Source organism: Mesocricetus auratus, unplaced genomic scaffold (genome assembly GCF_017639785.1).
Source record: "Mesocricetus auratus isolate SY011 unplaced genomic scaffold, BCM_Maur_2.0 Super-Scaffold_100676, whole genome shotgun sequence".
NCBI classification, from domain to species: Eukaryota; Metazoa; Chordata; class Mammalia; order Rodentia; family Cricetidae; genus Mesocricetus; species Mesocricetus auratus.
The window spans coordinates 32,521,685-32,543,390 of record NW_024429266.1 but is presented as its reverse complement, the minus strand read 5'-3'; the positions used below and the strand labels follow the sequence as shown (position 1 = coordinate 32,543,390).

Sequence of the window (21,706 nt, the reverse complement as noted above, 5' to 3'; positions counted from 1 at the left end):
CCAGATAGTCAAACTATACCTTACTATTAATTTAACTTCCATGGTCTTGTGGTATTTTTAAAGAGACATTGAAAACAGAGAATATTAGAACTAGAAGACATAAGGGCAGACATGTAGCTGCACACCCCACTCCTTTCTGACACATCCCCCTCTACTCCCCAGTGAGCCCTATTGGTTGGCAAGTTGAAGATCAAACCTCTGTTTCCCTCATTCAATAACACTAGACCTTAGAAATTACTAAACAAGAATCATGAGCTTAATAATATTTTCTGGGAAAAAAACTAAATTCTATTCATCCATTTCCTTTATTGTGAAGATAGAAACTGAGGCCATTGGTTTTTAAGCACTAAAAGTTAAGAAAAAAATTATTAGTAGTAACACAAAGACAGAATCCAGGTCTCAGTCCATTCAGTTGGTCATCATCTTTTAGTGCACACCAGCAATTAGTTCTTAACCAATGGAATGAATGCAGAAGAATGCTTTGAATACACATTGTTTTCTCACAGCTTTCACTTGGGTACACCAACTTCATATGCATGCCAAAAGAACACAACCTAGAAATTTAAAACATTATTTTTTGACAATTTTTAGATGTTGATAATCATTGAAACCATCAATAATACCTCTGACACTCTGACACTGTCCCAAGATTCTTTCTTTTAAATTCTCCCTTTCCTCCCAACCCCCGTTGTGTGTGTGTGTGTCTGTGTGTGTGTGTCTGTGTTTTCTCCTATGTACAGGTGCATGTTCACATGTATACATTTGGAGACCAGAAGTCAACTTAGGATGTCATTTCTCAGGTACCATCTACCTTTTTTTTTTTTTTGAGACGAGGTCTCTCTCTGGTCTGAACCTTGTTGATTCTTTTAGGCGGGAGGACCACTGAGCCCTAGAGATCTGCTTGTCTCTGCTTCCTCTCGACTGGCATTACAAACATTCTCACAAGGAGATTTAAAGATAGACAATAAACCCAAGTTTTTTGCTGTGGTTGTTGTTTTGTTTATAATGTGGGCTCTAGGGAATCAAAGTGAAGGTACAAGCATTATATTGACTGAGTCTCCCTAGCCCCATAGTCACACGATTTTATGCCCGCTTAAGGCAGTTGCATATCCATCCTATAGAGAAGATGAGGGCAGACCACAGGCCCATGGTCTTCCTACTTTCCACTGTAAATCATTAACAGAATTATATTTTAGGACAATAATATTATTCGTTGTCCTTCAAATCATACTTACGTGTCACTTCTCCATTGAATTAGTGATCAACTCCAGTTCACATGTAACAGTTTAGCCCACTGATTTATTTGTTCCTTCAAGCAGTAAAGGGTCTTCTTCTTAGGCTGTTTTTAACTAATGTATATTTTTAATTTATTATCACTACTACTATTGTTAGTGTGTGTGTGTCCATGTGTGTGTTTTGTATGTATGATGTGTAGTGGGTGTATCCATGACACATGTATGTCAAAGAACAACTTTGTGAAGTCAGCTTTCTCTTTCCACCTTTATGTGAGTATTGGGGATCAAACTCAGATCACCAGGCTTTTGCATTAAGTATTTCTACACACTGTGCCATCTCACTGCCCTACTGCTACATATCTTTTTTTTTTTTTTTTTTTTTTTGGTTTTACGAGACAGGGTTTCTCTGTTTTGGAGGCTGTCCGTCCAGCCTGACCTCGAACTCACAGAGATCCGCCTGCCTCTGCCTCCCAAGTGCTGGAATTAAAGGCGTGCGCCACCAACGCCTGGCCTATATCTTATACTGTGGTGTTGACAATGTTGGTGACAATTTTTATTTTCTAATTGGTTTTTATTATAGTTTATTGCATTTGACATTCAAGACTGTGTATAGAAAGGTGAGGTGGTATGGGCACCAAACTTCAAAGAATTTTATAAAAAAAATGAAGTCAAGTAATGATAATTTCACTCTTCACAGTCTGTCTTCTAATCTCCATGGAGCACAGGTATTATTTTTATTTTACCAAAACCAAGCCTTTGCTTTGGTGATTGCCATGTTCATCTAGTTAATGAATGGTGCATCAGGAATTCCAGTCCATGATTTCAGACTCCACATTGACTTGAAATCATGCCTGGCAAAAGGAATAGCAAAAGTTATCCAGCAAAATCCAATGCCTACCAATTAAATTCCCCTTGTGAGTAAACAGGAACATTAGACCCAAGAAAAGTAAATTAAATTGTTTTTGAAATAGATTTCTTTGCTTCAAACTCACTCTTCATATAGGTATACCATCTCAAACCTAGAAAAGTGTAGATTTTCGTTACTCATGGTTTAGCAAGGAGAGAAAACAACTAAAAGTAATTGAGGACCAAGCAAATAGAAGAATATTTTAACTTCAGTTTGTGTGGAAATAGATTCATAAAAATAAAACAATGAGCATCCCTTAGAAGGCAGTGGCTCTCAACCTTCTTAATGCTGCAACATTTAATACAGTTCCTCATGTTGTGGTGACCCCAAGCACAAAATTATTTTCATTGCTACTTCATAGCTGGAATTTTTGCTGCTGTTATTAACTGTAATATAAATATGTTTTCCAATGATCTTAGGTGATCGCTGTGAAAGGGTTATTCAACTTCCTAAGGGGTCATAACCCACAGGTTGAGAACCACTGTTTTAGATTATGCAACTGACTACAGAGGTGCACAGAATGAAAGGGAAAATGACATTTTACCAGGAAAGCTGACAGGAGGCACTGGGCTTCAGCAATTTTCAACACTTGATTCTTTAGATCTGATATGTGAATTTATATTTGAATCTTAAAGTTACTCCACTAGTGTCATGTGGTGATCCATTTGTGAACACACAATGTGATATTCTCATCCAATAAGCAAACTCTGCAAGGGACTTGTCCCAGCAAAACTCATTTTTTCTTCGGTTCATCAGAGATGTCAAGGCATCTCCTCAGAGAATGTCAGATTTTCCAGGATTACTCAGGCTTCAAACATTCAATTATCCAGGAAATAATCAGCAACTGGCATTAAAAGGAAACAAATCTACATATGACCTAAGTGAAAAGTTTTTAGCCAATCAACATAATCTCCCAATTGCATCTAAAGAACATAATCTTGTTGTTTTATTTTAATTTATTATTCACGATTTAATTGTCAGTTAGATATAGATAGATAAGTAATATACAAAGTGAAATGGGAGTTTTAAGATAGAAAATGGTTCTTCCTTCGAGGGAATTTATCCATTTAATAGGAGACATTTAGGTAGCTTTGGGAGAAACTATAAAACATGTAAATGCATCGTGAGAAATGTCACGGTGCTCTAACAGCCATTTGCTCCTATTTGCTATAATCAGATTGCCTCCAGCCAAGTGAAAAATACCACTCTTAAGTCTTGACTGAATTAGTGGTGACATTAATATCTGCTTGCTTGAAAAACATCAAAATCCTCTAAGAGGTCTGACTCTAGTTAAAAATCAATGTTCTTGGGCATAGAGAGATGGCATAGCAGTTAAGAGCACTTGGTGCTCTTGCACAGGACCCAGGTTCAGTTCCCAGAACCCACATGGTGGTTCAATGATCTATAACTTTTTTTCCAAGAGATCTGATGCCCTCTTTTGACTTCCACAGGCACAGGACATGCACATGGTACACATGTATACATAAAGACAAAAAATTATATAAATAAAATAAAATATAAGTCTTTGTTTAAAAACTACTTTGAGAGAATTGGTGTTCTTTCTATGATGTGTTACCCTCTCATACTTTGGCTAGCTTATTTTCTGCCTGGTTTTTTCTTAGCTATATTTTTTAAATTTCATTTCTGTGATGAAATATTTTGGTGAAAAGTAATGCATGGAAGAAATGGTTTATTTTAGCTCAAAGTCCAGCTTCTAGTCCATCATGATAATGAAGTCAGTGCAGGAACTTCAACAGATACTCACTGTGCTGAGTAATTTCATGTCACCTTGACACAAACTAAAGGCATCTGAAAGAAGGGAATCTCAATTAATAAAATGCCTCCATAAAATGGAACTGTGAGCAAGACTATAGGGAAATTTCTTAATTAGTGATTGATGGGGAGAACCCAGCTCATTGTAAGTGGTGCTATCCCTGGGATGTTGGTCCTGGGTTCTATAAGAAAGCAAGCTGTGCAAGCCATGTGAAACAAGCCAGTAAGCAGCACCCCTCCAGGGTCTCAACATCAGCTCCTGCCTTCAGGTTCCTGTCCTGTTTGAGTTCCTGTCTTGACTTCCTTTCATGATGAACAATGACATAGAAGTGTAAGCCAAACAAATCCTTTCCTCCATAACTTGCTTTGATCATGGTGTTTCACCACAGCAACAGTAACCCTAAGACACTCACATGCACAGCTGAGAGAGAATAAATGCATGCATACGTAGTATTCAGCTAGCATATTTTTTACTTACACACCCTTTAGGGTACCCTGCCTTTAGGGTACTTAGAGAATGATATCACTCACAATAGACTGGCTTGAGTAGGCTGGCTCTTACTACATCAATTAAAGTAAAGAAGACAGTCTCCCACAGGCATACCCATAATCCAACCTGCTCTAGACAATCCTTCATTGAGATTCTTTTAAGACAATTTTGGCCGGGCGGTGGTGGCGCATGCCTTTAATCCCAGCACTCGGGAGGCAGAGGCAGGCAGATCTCTGTGAGTTCGAGGTCAGGCTGGACCGACAGCCTCCAAAACAATACAGAGAAACCTTGTCTTGTAAAACCAAAAAAAAAAAAAAAGACAATTTTGGTTGTCAACCTGAATATCAGAATTAACCATTGCACTATCACATCCCCCCTCTCTTTTCTCTTTTTTCTCTCTTCTCTCTCCTCCCACTCCCCTTCTATTCTGTCTCCTATTTCTGTCAAGCTTTTAGGCTCTCAGTGATGCCTAACCTGTTATATCTGATTTACCTGTATTTCTTCCCTTTTGACTATATATATCCCACTTGTCATAACTTGTGATGTAGAGACCCATGGCACCGACAGACTGTTCAAAGACTTTCTGAATCCTGCGCCTCCTTTCACATTCCCTGGTCCTGAGATCTGGTCATTCTTGGAATTAAATCTATTGCAAATCTTCTTAACACATAGTTAATTCTGCAAGACCTAAAACAAAAAATTCAGTACAAATAAGTTTAGGATTCTATGGGAATTTTAAGGAGTAATAATTTTGATCAAATTGTTTAAACAGATAACAGAACTGAATTATAACTCGATAAGTAAAATGTTTGAGTTGTAAGAACATCTTGGAAGGATGACGCATCTGTACTGAACCATGAGAAGAATCAAAATTACCAAATGTAACACCCAAATAATAAAAATGTGTTGTCATATAAAAGCAGCTATTTTCTGAGACTCTCATCTTTCAAGGTCCAATATAGCATAAAACCAAAAATCTATCTGATAAGGTAAATTTAAGAGCATTGTTAGTTACATTTTGTATTCATTGAAAAAAATAAAAACATCTGATCTTCCTTGTTAGGGAATCCTCTGAATTCTTCATCAGATACTTTGAATAACTATGAGTTACGGAGCAGAAAATATGAAATAAAACAGAGATCTCTACCCCTAAGAAGCTTCCTGGCAGGTGAGAGGACTGACATAAAAAGTGATTGTGAAGACAGAAGTGGGCTTTGAGGGGTTAAAAATAATAAATATTTAAAAAGAGAAAATTATCTCAGTGTACTCCCCCACACTTTGAGCAGCCATGCATATGGGTTTTCAGGGAGTGGCCTCCACTTACATCCTTCACTGGAAGGTGGATAGCAGGAAGAGAAGTGAGCTGGGTGTGCATAGAGTGTGTGCATACCCAAGGCAGGAAGGCCATGACTCTCCGTGCTTGGGGAAAATGAACAGGCCGAGCCACTGCAGACACAGAGGCTCTTCATGAGGCATCCAGGTTGCATAGGACAGAACTTCCCTTTCTGGCTGTTCTGCCTGCCACCTTAGACTATTGCTGTCCCTTGAACTCCACAACACTGGGTTCATCTGTAAATTCTCTTTTTTCCCCAGAATCCTTCAAAACTGGGAGGAGCTGGCCTCCCCATGTGGATATATGTTCAGTGTAATAAACACATTAATGTTTGGGGAAAAAGGAAATTTCCAGGAAATTTACAAGTTTTGCAAAATTAGAAAAATTTTCTAATGGGTGACAAAAAATTTGTGCTAAAAATTTAATAGTTTTATTAAATGTATAAAATAATTCAGCAAATTTTTAAAACTGAGTTTGGAGAAATTAAACTTGTATTTTCAAAATCAAAAAAAAAGTGATTGCAATGGATTACATTGAGTGTCATGATAGAGGCACGCTCCAGAGTCTGTGGAAATCTGTAGAAATAAGGAAAGGAACTGGAGATCTGGATAAGTGAGCAAGCATAGGTGGCCAGATGTCACCACATGTGAAGGCATGGACAAAGTGGAAACAGAAGAGGTAAACAATGGGTAAATTGCAAAGGTTGTTATCTGCTCCAACGCTAAGATTGGATGGAACCCTAAAGTAGTTGTGAGTTACTCGTGTGTACACAATATTATGATTTGTGTTTAGAAAAACATTGCTTTGGCAACAATGAGAAGAGTAAGTTCAAAGGGTAAACTGAGCAATAGAAAGTTACCTACACATCTGCAGTGGAGGAAGATGACAGAACTGTACAACCAAAGTCCAGGGCCACACCAAATGATGAGAGCAAGAAGGAGAAAGGGTACCTTAGAACAGAAACAAGTTGGATGGCCAAAATATATACCTGGATATAAAAATAAGTTAATACATACATATTATAGCTATGCAAATATGCTTTTATCTTTAACACATGGAAAAACTATATGTGTTGTTAGAACCCGGCATTATGCTGACCCAGTGCCCTGACAATGGGTAGGACACGCATATTAGCATTCAGGAAGATACTTAGGCAGCTCAAAGGCCCCCCCTCTCTCCCTCCTCCCTCTCCCCTCCCTATTGCCCCCTCACTTCTCTCTCTCTCCCTTCCTTCTCTGCTTCTGCTACCTTCTCTTTTGTCCCCTCACAACTTCCTCCAATAAACTCCACATGGGTTTGTAGAGCCTCGTGGTTCCTGAAGCATGGTTTCATGTTCCATCTACTCTGCTCATAACTGAAACAAAAGAACAACATATATACCAAAGAAATTTTTTAAATAAAACCCTTTATGATTTATCATTAAAAAAATAGAAACAAGTTGTGTCACAGCCATCAAGCCCCTGGTAATGTCACACCTACCTCTCAACTACATGTGACTTCCAGAAATACAGGTTCTAACATTCATAGTTCTAAGTCCTACCAGGTCCAGCACTGTATGAATTTTCATTTCTCTAACTCCCCTTAACATGTTGACTGGACAGTTGCTAGTTAATATTTGTGCCATTCTCACATAATAACTTTGGTCATGTGCTTCAAAAATCTGGAAGTATCATTTATTCCTTTGGGTCCCATTTTTCCACTTGCACTATTAAGCCGAAGTTTGTTGAAATAACATACAACTTCAGTGATGAAGAGTACAAAAGATGAGAGTGTAAAGTTTACACTCTAAACCAAGACAGACAAGGTATGTAAAGGGAACACACTGGAGTGACATTAAGGAAAATAAAAATAAAAACCTGTTTGGAGCCATAGATGGTGGAGACCAAAGAAGGCTAACTTTACTGTACTAGTTGTTTTCCTGAGATCAGCTCTAAATAGTGACCAGGGTAGCAACGTTCTAGTTGATCAATTACTATAAGCAAAAAGATAAAGTACTTCCTCCAGAAGACTATAGATGGGTAACACTGATCATCTTCCATGAAAGACAATTTAATTGATACTCATTTACCAATAAATGATGATGATGATGATGATGATGATATGGGAGGGAAACAGATGCCACTACAGTTTTTTTCAGCCTTTCTATCTTTGGCTTTATACTCTGTTTTTAAGCACTCATGTCATGCCCTGACAACATTTAACCCTGTAAAACCAGTTTATAAATACTCCACCACCAAATTCTTTCTGAGATGCATGATGGATTTACAATACACTCATGGTCATGTTTTGCATTTTGATGCATGCTGAGTTAAGAAATTTAGTATATCAAGGCAGTAAGTCTATTAAATAGTTTTACAGGCCACTATATTCTCCCAATATTATCTGGGCACAAAGCGAACCTTACAATTGCTACAAAGATTGTTTGGGGGGGCATCCTGGCTAGGACACTTGTGAGGTATTTTGATTAATCCAAGGCAGACTATGATGGAAAATTCTGTACTGGGATTCAGAGGTCATACGAAGAAATGCATATGTCTCAACCCTGAAAAAGAGTCATCTACATTCCAACAGCAAACTGTTTTAGAAATGTCATCCCTCAGAGGAGTTCATGCCAAACCCAATTAAAATCATGGTCATAAAGAGTGTAGAAAGACAGCATAACTAGCTAGAAAGAACCATGAAGTGTTAGAACCAATCTAGTCTAGCTCTCCTGTTTATAGCAGAAGAGACTGGGGTCCAAGAGCTAAAGCTACAGATTTGTTCAGCGTTAATGGGACTGTCCCCAGATCTCCTAACTGCAGGTTCATCTACCTCCTTATTACATGTTATCACTTCGTAGACCTGGGAAGTTGTATGCAGAAATGCTTTCTGGCTGAGACTCAGATATGTTTCCATGTGGAATTAGGCACCCTCCTGTCCAGAGGTCATCTGTGTGCACCGTGCTATTAAGGGTAACTGCAATGGAATGTTTGTAGACACTTAGATAATAATCTAACTGCATCCCCTTAGTGATATGGGGCCAGAGACCCCCAGGGAGATGATTTGAACTGCATCCATAATTGAAGTCTAGACAAATACAGACATTTCTGACAGATTGGGGAAGTCTCAGGGGAAGCCATGCTCTAAAAAACTTCAACCAAGCCACCAAAGGAAAAGTTGCTCTAAGTGGGATGGAGTCAGAAAGGACAGAATTAGAACTGAGCACTGATTGTAGGAAAGTGAGCAGTTATTCTCGGTATAATATGAGGCTATCTTTAAATCACTATCAATCTACCCCAGCCAATCTCCAGGGACATCTGCATATTCAGGGCAGAAGAGATTTGCTTAAAAACAAGTACATGAAAGAAATGAATCTCTCAAATATACCTGCATTCCCAAGGAGAAAATGACCTCCCACTAAATCCAGATGGTAACGAGGGAAAACTTTGCCACCAGAAAGTCAAGCTGTTATGTTAAGAGACTCCTCTGGATGTATAAGATATGAGAAGGGGAGCATGATTGCCCACCAGCAAAACTTTCAGAGAGTAAAAATAGGCAGAAATAGAGAATGTCTGTGAACACTAATCCTATCAGAGTAGAGGGTGAAAACAGATCACTCACTCTGCCAAGGCCTTTGGGACTAGTGTTATAGCCATACACAAGGAGAAGATACATCTACAATAGAATGCAACAGTGCCCTGGGATACCAACAGCAAAGAAAAGCTGAGAATGCACAATATGCTTTAACATAGACCAAAGGATAGCAGCTAGAATACACAGGCTAACTCACTGTAGGCTCTTTTCTCACTGTGTTATTGTATTCACTAAGCAGTTTGCTTTATACTAGAAAAAAAAGTGGTGTGTGTGTGTGTGTGTGTGTGTGTGTGTGTGTACACACATGCATTGTAAGGTATGTAAAAACAAGACTTCTTAAGATAACATGTACAGGAGAGTCCTCTTGAGATCGTGCTTATGCAGATTTATGCAAAAGTAAACAACACAGACCAGAGAAATTAGTCTATGACAAGTCATATCAAAGTCTTTATCCTATCCCATATTAATATAACAGGATAAGCTTTGCACTCCTATGGCAACCATGTGGACTCTATCTGGGAAGAAATGTCAGTTTGGTTGAGATGATATTCAGGAGAGAAGAATCTTTGGAAAAGGACTACTCTATTGGTAGTCAATTCCTAACAACAGGAACAGTGAGGGTTTTAGTTCTCAGAGAAGGATGGAGTCAGAATACCACAGTGTGTACCATGATCTGCTAAATAGATAAAGAAGAGCAACATTCTGAATTATAAGTGAGAAACCATATCTTTCTGAGGTTTTCTAAAACCATAGAGGTGAAGATAAGGGTGAGGTCCAACCACTGGACAAATGAGTGTTAGTTATCAACAGACTGGAAGACAAATTGTTCAAATAATATCACAAACTCTAGAAATATATGAGGTTTATCAGAATCCAGGCTCCATAAGGTTCAAGAGATAATGGTCCAAATCTCTAATGAAAGAAATGCGTATTCTGCTAGGGTCCAAATCTTAGTTCTCTAATGGAACGTCATGTTAAATGTTATTCTACATAACAGCTTTTTCATGAACTTAATGAACTTCTTTCAAGAATGATCAGAGTAAAAATTCTGTAAGCTAAATTGGAGAACAAATTATATTCCATACAAACTGAGGGTCCCTATTTTGTTTTGCAATATATGCCTGGGGACTTCCATGGGCTTGGAGGACCCACACCATCTGAAGGGAAAGTCTGTCTGTATGACTCATTAATCTGATCAAGGAAGAGCTTCATATGATAATGCATCCATAAGAAAATGTGGTCCAGATGCTAAGAAATCAGACTAGTCTCTTCCACAATGAAGTAAGCAGATCAAGATGAGTTGAAAATGTGTATAGAAGCATATACTTATCAAATCTCTTTCTAAGATTATCAAATCAAAAGATTTCTTCCAGGAAGAAAGGTACACAGTTTACCATGAAGCCTGTTTGTCTTGGTTACTGTTCTATTACTGTGAAGAGATACCATGACCAGGCAATTTATAGAGGAAGCATTTAATTAGGAGCTTGTTGACAGTTTCAGAGGATTGACCCATTATCATCACAGTGGGGAGTGTGACAGCATGCAGGCAGCTAGGCAACTTGGTGTTGGAAAGGTAGCCTATCCACAGGCAGCAGGCATAGACAGAGACATTGGGTTTGACACGGTCTCTTAAAACCTCAAATCCCACTCCCAGTGACACACCTCCTCTATCAAGGCCACACCACCTAATCCTTTCCAAACAATTCATTAAATGGGGACTCAGCATCTAAATATATGAGCCTGTGGGAGCCATTTTAATTCAAACCACCACATGCACTCTTTGGACCACATAGGATTGTAGTCATGTCATAATGCAAACTGCATTTAGTCCAATTTCAAAAGCCCCCATAGTCCTTCACCATGTCAACACTGTTTAGAAGTCCAAAGACAAAAGTTTCTTCTGAGACTCAAATCCCCTGAACTGAAATCCCTGTAAAATCAAAATCAAAATGCAGATCACATACTTCCAACATACAATGGTACATAATATACATTACCATTCCAAAAGGGAGGAAAGGGAACATAGTGAAGAAAACTGGACTAATGCAAGTCCAAAACCCAGCAGGGCAAACTCCAGATTCTGCATCTCCATGTCAAAGTGCCCTTCAGATCTCTAACTCCTTTCAGCTTTGTTGACTGCGACACACTTCTCTCTCTTGGGCTGGTCCCACAGCTGTTAGCAGCTACTTAGCAGCTATCCCATGACTCTGGTATCTCCAACATCTTGGGATCTTTAAGGCAATCCAGACTTCTCTTTTCCAGCTTCACACATGGCCTCTCTGGTCCTCCATGCAGGGACTGGTTGGCCTCAGTGGCTTTCCTTAACTACACGTAACGGTTCCATAACTCCTTTTCTGTGTCCTTCTACACTCTAAATTCAGAACCATATGACAGACTCTGCCAAGTTCTTTGGCCTGCTTGAGCTGAAACTTGCTCCCCTCACCCACCTCAAAAAAAAACCTTAAAGACTTCCATTTTCATAAACTTTGATTTTTTGATTGTTTCTGGACAGAGAAAATTCCCTAGGCTGTGCCTTTCACAGATTTGTAGGATTAGCAGGATGATATCTTGCCCTGAAGTTAATGTCCCTTTAATCCCATTTCAAATCAGGGCTTTGTTTATGCTTTCTGTCTCCTTGAGCACAGAACTTGCCACCAACATTACATTTCCAAGTGTTCCTCTTCTTCTCAAACTTTATTTTGTATTTCTTTTTTGCCCTGCCTGTTCTTTTTCATTGTAGATCCGCATAAGAGTAATTACTAGTAGCCATGTGACACGGTCTATACTAACTGTCTTGAAATCTCCTCTGACAATACTATTAATCCAAATCCCTTTAATTTAGCCTAGGGCAAATTTTTAGGACAAGGGCAAAAAGTAGCCACATTATTTGCCAAAATATCACAAACATTATCTCTAGGCTACTTAGTTATTCTTCCCCTCTAAAACCTCTTGAGCTGGGCTCCTATGGTCCACATTACCCTCAGTGCCACTGTCTTCTATTCTACTGAGACGACCCAGTAAGTCCTGCTTAAAGTGTTCAACTGCTTTTCCAGTCCAACATCTCAAAGTCTTCCATATTACTACAACTAACAGTATAGTTAGGTCTGTCACAGCAATACCCTATTTCTGATAACAACTTCTGTCTTAGTTACTCTTCTTTTGCTGTGAAAAGATACCATGACCAAGGCAATTTATCAAAGAAGGTATTTAATTAGAGGTTTGCTTATAGTTTCAGCAGTTTAGTCCATTATCTTCACTTCAGGAAGTATTTTTGGCATGCAGGTATACATGGTGCTGGAGAAGGAGCTGAGAGTTCTACATCTTGATCCACAGGCAACAAGAAGTGAACTGCCTTGAGCTTCAGAGAACTCAAAGCTCATCCCCTAGTACACACCTCCTCCAAAAAGGCCACACCTTCTAATAGTACCACTCCTTATGGGCCTATGGTGGTGGGGCATTTTCTTTCAAACCACCACAGCACGCTTTTTGAAACCCTTAAAGCTATTTGTTTAATAATTCATTCTAAAATGTTATAGATATATCTTCTCTGGTGGGCAAAAGGAAATCAACTGTTTATGTGAAATGTGGTTGAGCTGAATTATCCTTCATGTTTTAACGTGGACATGGACGACCTGTCCTAGTCAGCTATGAGAATCATCATTGGAGTTTCTCATATGCAGTTTTTGAAATCCCTATTTCCATTGAAAGATAAGCTATTGCCCTCTTTGAGTTTTGGCAAGGCTGTGTGCTATGGTTTAAAAGTGTTCCCCAAAGTTCATGTGTTGTAAACTTGATCCACAATGTACTGATGTTGGCAAGTGGGGCCTGATGACAGATGATTAGGCTATGTGGGAAAGTAAACAGATTCTTTTTTTAATTTAGTTTTGTCTTTCACTTTTATGTGCATGTGTTTGTGTGAATTTATGCCACATATGTGTGAGTGCCTGTAGAAGCTAAAAGCAGGAATTAGATTCCCTGGAATTGGAGTTACAAGTAGTTGTGAACTTCCTGACTTGCGTTCTGGAAACTGAACTCAAATCCTTTGGAAGAGCAAGAAGTACTCTCAACAGGTGAGCCATCTCTCCAGTTCCATTGATATGTTCTTATCATTATCACAGAGGATTTGCTATAAGACGGTGGAGTCTCTTTCTCCTCCTCCCTCAAATCATATGCTATATTATATTGCCATGTTATGACACATCAAGAAGACCCTCACTGGATGGTGGACTCCTGAATTTGGACTTCTCAGCCTCTAGGACAATGAGCCAATCAATTTCTGTTCATTATAAATTACTCAATCCCATATACTGGGTTACAGAATAAAAATGGACTAAGACATTTTTTATCTTCTCAAAAAATAATATTTAGTAGCAGCAGTAACATATATATATACTTCTAGATTCTGTCACTACCCGTGTTTTATTTCCTTTTGGTTTAAAAATATTTTTTAAAGCAAGTGGGTACTCCCTTACCTTTATGTGCTCACTTTTTTGCTCACTTCATTTCATTGATAACTTTCAAGTTCTTAATAACCCTTTCTTTAACAGAGTGAGAAAGAAGTTAAATAGATCTTTAAGATCATCAACAATTATTGTTAATAATTTCAAAAATTGTTAATATTGTCTCATTTATGTTTAAGCAATTCAACACTCTTTTAGTGTTTTTTTTTCTTTTTTGCCCCCATTATGTTTCCTTTGTCCTCATTTTACCTGTTTTATTTTACTCCTTGGTTATATGATGGTATTATTATTATTAAACATAATTTCTTTATTTAATCTTTGGTGATTTCACATCACAGACCCCAATTCTGTTCATTTCCCAGTTCCCCAATGTCCTCTCTTCAAACCAAAACCTCTTCACTCCTCCATTTCTCCTGCCTCTCCAACACTACTTCATTCTTTCTAATTGCATTTAGAGCCTTGATATGTCACACAGTGCAACTTTTCATCTAATCAGCTTTACTTTCAAATGTTCACTGCTGTGATTCAATAGTCTGGTTCAAGGCCTCTGGCACACCATCATCTCTGGATCCCAAAACTCCTTCCAGATATCTCTCACAGTCTTCCGAGTCATAGAGATCCTATGGGTATCATTCCACAAAGTGAGTCCCTTCACAAGCTCCAGAAGGTCCTAAATGGGGTAGATGTTAGGGTGGGACAAACCAAGGCGGGCTATGGGCCTGGGTGGTAGTTGAGGTGGTCAGTCCAGGCCACTGGGACTGCCCCCTTCAGGTGATGGGTGGAGCCAGCTCCCTTATGCCCTAGTCAGTTATGCTGATTTTTTGATGACTTAAAAAATCTGCATAGGGAGAAGGATGGAATCTTTGCAAAAGCCACAGAGTAAAGCAAAAATGTTGCTAAACAGATGGTGAAGAAGAAGAAAGCAGCTCTAAGCTAATAAACTGGTACCAGGTGACTGTCTGACAGGGACATTTCCAAGTCCTCAGGAAACAGCCATAAGATTAAACACAGAGACTCTGAGTTTTAGAGGACAGACCACAAATAAAATGCGACTACCAGAAATTAAATTAATTTAGTGCTCACAGAATAATAAGTATTTAAAGCAATTTTTAAAAATCCAGCTTAGTGTTTCATTTTATCTTTTCTCTGAGACTTTTATTCATGAGGACATAAAAATGGTAACATTATGTGTTTGTTTTTTTAAAATAAAGGTAGCCTAATATAAATAAAAACCACCAGAGAGTACAAACAAGTGTTATATCCTCAAATCTCTGTTATTCATATCTAAGATTAGAGGCTGGGTCTAATTTGCTTCCAACATGTCCTATGAATGATTTATAGAGCTCGTACAAGGAACAGGCACTATTTGTAAATGTTGATTTCCTCTAGAGTTGGCCCACTTCTGTAAATTATTCAGCAGTGAAACTGTCCCCACCAAAAAAAGTTATCATTGCATTTAAGTTTATGCCTTGGATTAGATTACACCCAAGCCATACTCCAAGACCAGAGAGTAATCGAACCAAAAGAAGGCACTGAAACTTTAAAAATTGTCATCTTTTTTTCCCCTTACCTTCCCTGCTTCTTAAATTACCACAATTGCAACCATTTTGCAAAAATCCTGGGAATAGTTTCTCATTCTGTCACCAGCTGCCAGAAATTAGAATTTGGGTACAATACCAAATTTTTAAACTTTCAATTAACTCCGGATTATTTTTCATGAGAACCCAGCCATATAGAAAGTAAAAGATCATAATATTTTATTCTAAAATCTCCAGATTTAAAATTATTTTCTTTACACCTAAGGGAAACACTGTGAAGGGAAGTGTTGAAATATGCTTGATAGAGGTGCTACATTTTATACTGATTTTTATATCCTGATCTAAAGTAAATTAAATGATAAGTGTTTTATTAATCTGAAAGTATGTTTTGCAAGCAACCCATAAAATCAATTGTATAAATAATTGTACATGTTCACCATCTTTTGGGGTTTTTTGTTTTGTTTTGCTTTGTTTTTAGCTTTTGGCTTTTTTGAGATGCAGCTCTGGCTGTTCTGGAACTCACTATGTAGACCAAGCTGGTCTGGATTCACTGAGACATACCTTCCCCCTCCCCCTCCTGGACCCAACCTATGCTATAGTGCTGAACTTAAAAACATGCAAAACCATACTCAGCATAATTTTCAATACTCACTAGGCACATTTCAAACTTGCACAGAAGGACCTGGCTTTCAAAACCTGAGTGTCTAATAGCACAGAAGCATTATTTAACAATGAGAAGGTGTTTTCCTTCTCCCAAACAAGGGCTTTAGGAAGCTGAAATCGATGATGTAACGGCCAGTCTTTATTGATTCCCTGGGATTCAGAAACACTGCAGAAACAAATCTCTGGGCATGTCTGTGATGGATACCCTAAGTGGGAAGGCCCTGCCTAAGAGTAAGTAGTACTATTTCCTGGGCTGGGATCCCAGGCTGAGAAACAAAGGGCAAAAGCAAGCCTAAGCATCAGTGTTCACCTTTCCTTTGCTTCCTGACTGTGGACACAACGTGACCAGCCTCCTCCAGCTACCATTCCACTTCTACTGTTGTGGACTGTCCCCTGGAGAGGAAAGTCAAATGAAGTCTTTCTTTCCTAAATTGCTTTTGTCAGGTATTTGATTCTAATAATGAGAAAAGTAAGTAACAATTGTGGCTTGTTGGAACCAAAGAAACATACACTAGCTAATTAAGAACAGAGGCAAACATTTTTTCTATGTGATTAAGAATAACTATTTTAAAAAAAGACACTAAAGCTGATGCTAACTTAATGATGAAGACATCAAAACTTTTCCACAAGATTAGAAACAAGGTAAGATGTACCTACTTACCTCTGCTTTTTACCATCACGCTAGAAGATCTGGCTGATTTAAAAAGATGTTTAAAGGAAATTAAATATATATTGATTGGTAATTTAAAACTTAAACTATCTTTGTATGCAAATGACATTATAGTCTATGTAGAAATCAGAAAGAAGGAGAAATAACAAAGAAGGAGAAAAAGTAGAAGGAGGAGGAGGAGAAGTAGCTGCTGCTGCTGGATCTAGTGAGTGATTATTGCAAGGTTGCATGATTAGTACTGGACTTTAAAGTGTAAAACACTCTACAATTTATATCAGCACCTAAAAATGTAATACTTGGATATGTATCTTTTCTCATATCATATATACCTGTATATGTGATGTGAGAAACATTACAGAAATCCCAATTAAGGAAGACTAAAGTCACAAGAAGATATTGAACATTTATGGACAGAAAGGCTCAATATTATCAAGTTGTCACTTCTCTACCTTATTTAAAAGTGCAGTACAATTCCCTTCAAAATCACAGGAAATTATTCTGTAGATAGCAGTATGGATGACTGATCTAAATTTAGATGGAGCAGCAAAATGCTCCAAAAAGCCAGCAGAATAGTAAAAGGAAGATTGACACCACCCAATTCAAGGTTTATCATGAAGCTATAGTAATGGAAATAATATGGTGCTGGTGGAAGAAGAATCAGATAGATCTACATAACTACAGCCAACTGATAATTGGCCAAGAAGACAGGAAAAAGATAGTCTTTCAGTAGATGGACTTAGGGCTTGAAGAGAGTGAATTTCTTTAAGGGTAGGGTCCCTAGTAGGTTGACCTTGCTCCAATAGATGCCCCACACTTACAAGTGTGTAAGACTCAGATTGGACTTGGTGGGTTTAAACACAAGATTGGTAGAGGCATGGAATAGGTTTTGGAGGAATGGAGAACGGTGTGAAAGGTCAATATAATCAATATTTGTTTATAACATTCATAAATAATTAAAATATTATATTTTAATAGATTATCTTAGCCAGTTGTAGTGGCTCATGCTTCTAATTACTGCACCCAGGAAGCTGAGGCAGGAGGATTGTACATCACTTTAAGGATGGTTTAAGCTCATATCTGTCTTGGTTACAGAATAAGAACATATCTCAAACAAAGAAATTTCAAAAGAAATTCTTTAAAAGAAATGATGTTTGAGGACGTAATTCTCAGATTAAACAAGCGAATCTAAGCACAAGCCTTACGCCTTTCACAAGCATTAACTCAAAAAGGTACCACAGACCTACATGTAAAATACTAAACTATAACACTACAAGGTGACATAGAAAGAAACATAGATCACTTAGATATGGTAACAAGTTACAAATGAATGAAAGAAGTAAAAGCTGTATTTTATTAAAATTAACTCTTTTACTCTGCAAAAAAATACTTCAAAAAATGAAAAGACAAGTGAGACTTGGAGTAAGTATTTTACATTTCCTTATAAAAATAAAGATTATGAGTCTGTAGAGATATCTCAGATTGTAAAGAATTTGCAGCACAAGGTGCTCTCCAGGAGACGATAGGTAAATAAACTGTGGTATATCCATGTGAGAGCATTATTTGGTGCTCAAAAGATAAGAAATATGAAGCTATGAAGAGACATGGGGTAAATTTCAAGTGCACTTTACTGAGTGAAAGCCACTGGAAAGACTTTAAGTACTGCATGGATGCAGCCACATAACATTGCAGCAAGAGCAAATCCATGGTTGCCATGGCTAAAAGAAAGAACATGAGTAACCAGAACACAAAAGATTTTGTGGCATAATACTTTCATGATGGATCTATGTCATCATAAACTTGCCCAATCCCATAGAATGCATCATCAGTGAGGCTTAATTTTAATACTTGAGATAACAATACAATACTATATAGGTTCATCAATTATAACAAATGTACAACTTTAAAGAGACTGTTAATAATGGGTGATATTGTTTGAATATGTTTTTCAAAATGCACGTGTTATAAACTTAATCTTCAGTGTTACAAGATTGTGAAGCTATTAGGCCATGAGATTGAGAATAGATTATTGCCACCACAGCAGCAAGCAGGAGTTTGTTTATTATCACTAAAGGGGTCATTACAACAGGTATTCACTCTCTGTCTCTGCCTGTCTCTCCACCTGCCTGTCTCTCCATCTCTGTCTCTTTATGTCTCTCTGTCTCTCTCCATCTGTCTGTGTCTGTATGTTTCGGTCTGCCTCTTTCTGTCTCTCTCTCTGCTTCCCTCCCTGTACCCCTTCCTCTCCCCCTTCCCTCCCTCTTCCATTATGGCATGATGCAACAAGAATGCCATCACCAGATCCTAGTGCCTTGATCCTGAACTTTCAACATCCAGAACTATGAGAAATAAATTTTTCTGCTAACTATGCATTAGCCTATCTGTAGCATTCTGTAACCACAGCACAAAATGGACTAAGACAATATGAGAGGGAATACCATGTGGAGATAGGAAGCAGAGGGCTCTATCCTTTACAGTGTGACTGCAATCCAATGTAATCTACTTATCAAGACCTTTAAGTACATCTGCAAAGTCTACTTTATCATGAAACATTAACATAAGCTTAGACTCCTGGAATTAGAATGGAAACACATTGAGGAATGGGGACATTATTCTATCTACTATGCATCTCTAAACAAATTTTCATGGACAAATACACCATAAAATTAAGTGAGTAAAAAATAGTCACAGACACAAAGTTAGAGAAAAATGAGGCCGCAGCAGAGACAGACAGTTAAAACAGCAGTCACTGCAAAACAGAGGAAAAGAGCAGGGCACCTAAGAGCAAAGAGCACAACTCTCCAGAAAGAGCCCCCCTCACACACAAATTTCAATCGTAGAAACTCTCTGAATAAGCAATGGAGCCGCTTGAGAACAGTAGCCAGAACTAGAATGTCTCAGGAGGCACAGACAGGACAGGACAGGGCACCAAAGAGCCGGTTCTTAACGAGGCTAAAAGACTCCTAAACCTGGATGGCTGACAAAGAGGAGACACCGCCTAGAGCCATTCAAGTAGAACAGGACAAGGAAACTGGAGCCAGAGGGGTGCAGCTGAAAGGGAGGAAGTATAAGGCCATCTATTAGTCACTTTGTGAAAACAACACAACAGGAAGCTTGTGAGCCAAAATGTTTGAAAAGGCAACTCAACCCAGCCCACCATTCTGAAAATACCCCAAAACTCATTTCTTTTCAAATAGGCCACAAACTAGGATTGTGGTCCAATTCCATAAAATGTTATACTTTTTTTGTAAAGAGTAGAATAAAATCCTCCAAGCAACAAAAGCTCTCTAAAAGGTCATGCCTATAAAACACAAGACAACTATAACCTAATATTTCTAAATGAGCTAGAAATCAATTAAGAAAATAATGGCAGCATTAAGAGAACAGCATATATCATAATTACTGGCCTTAAAAAAAGAGAACATAGAAATCAGAAAAGGATTAGAAAAGAAAGAATTTATAATTTCAGTAATTAATGCTACTGCATCTCAAGATGGGCAGAAAGTGCCCCTTGAGTTCTCATCTGATTATTAATCACAGAACCAAAGCAAGGGCTGTCCAAGAGGGGTAGAGGTCTCTTGAGAGAATAATTCTTGGGGCTACTGGAGCATAGTTCTGATTCTCACCAGCCAACATGGAGAACTTAGCACATCGGAGATTTAGTGTTGCACTCAAAAGGTTTTTGTTATTGTTTTTCTCAATCAACTCTATAATAAATGTTGCTCTGTTTTGACAAAGTAATTAAATAAAAATGAGATGAGATCAAAATGGTCTGAAGAAACTAAATTGAGTCACAGAACAAGTGCTAATACTACTTACAGTTATATAAAATTACCCACCATACAAGAAGGTAATATTAACTCTATATCTGCCATCCATTCAAATTTTCTAGGAAAATATAAGAGAGAAATGTAACCTGTGATAAGGGGAGAAAATGAGGCAAACCTGACCCAACAATTATGGAGAATAATACAGATACTAAAGTAATTACTATCCAGGGCTGGGTCAAAATTATGTTATACAGGCTTATAGAGCCAATTGTTTAGGTGCACATAATTATTGAGAAGTTTACAAACCAATTACTAGACATAGCCATTTTTAAAAAATTAAATAAACATACTATTAACTTGTATTTAGAGGAAAGGTACTATATACTAAGACTCATCACTTACTGCTTATTTTTGCATTATTTTAGTATAACCTGTGTTTGTGGGGTTATATATGGTTATTCTATTACAAGATAACAATCCCGTAAAATAGTATGTGCTGCCATGTGACTCTCTTCCCAATATGCTTTTATTGATGGCATGTTAGTACCAATGGATCATCTGAAGTAAATATGATAAATCAATGCTATATTTTTTTTATTCCCAGTGAGGAAGAACTTAAACATTTTCTAGCACACTAAAAATGGAATATTCTCTTTGTCCATGAAACTAAAGGGAACCCGGAATGTGTTAAGTGGAAGTCTGAAAACTCTAACATATAAAGTGTCTAGAGATGAAATGTGAGTTAAAGACTACACTAAATGGATTTAAAAATGAATTCTAAAGAAAAGGTGAGTAAGCTCGAAAACCAAGAACTAGAAGTTAGCCACAATAAAGCACACAGAAAAGAGACTTTCAAACAGTATCTGGAAGTTGTTTTCATAATATGTGCATAATTAAAGTCCCCAGGTAATGTAAAAGGAAGAAATACTTTCAAAATTAACATAAAGGGAAGAAAAGCTGTTGAACAATCATCAGAAATTTGCCCAGATTTGCTAAAATGAAAACTACAGATCACAGAACCTCAATGATTCCAAGTACATGACAAAGTAAGAAAACTACAAGAAAATATATGATAAAGAAGTTATTTAAATCCATAAATAGAGTTGAAGCCCTAAGTCATCCTAAAAATGGCATACAGCAGAACAGAATGCTATTAAAAATGATGAAAGCCCAACAACCTTTTTAAAGAACTGAAAATGCTTTCAATTTAGAATCCCATATAAAGTAAAATGATAGTTTGAAAACCAGGTGATCTAACTATGTTCAAAAATTAAAACATCTGCTTCTTTTCACCAAG

The 21,706-nt window shown here is 37.7% G+C and overlaps 1 long non-coding RNA gene across 1 annotated transcript; it reads right to left on the bottom strand.

The window, feature by feature from the left end:
* Positions 1-3,826: 3,826 nt before the first annotated feature.
* On the bottom strand, positions 3,827-6,662 carry LOC121137112. The gene is made up of 3 exons (XR_005874338.1): positions 6,602-6,662; positions 4,898-5,092; positions 3,827-3,951 (listed from the first exon to the last, which is right to left on the bottom strand). It is a non-coding gene; the product is annotated as an uncharacterized LOC121137112 (long non-coding RNA).
* Positions 6,663-21,706: the final 15,044 nt, after the last annotated feature.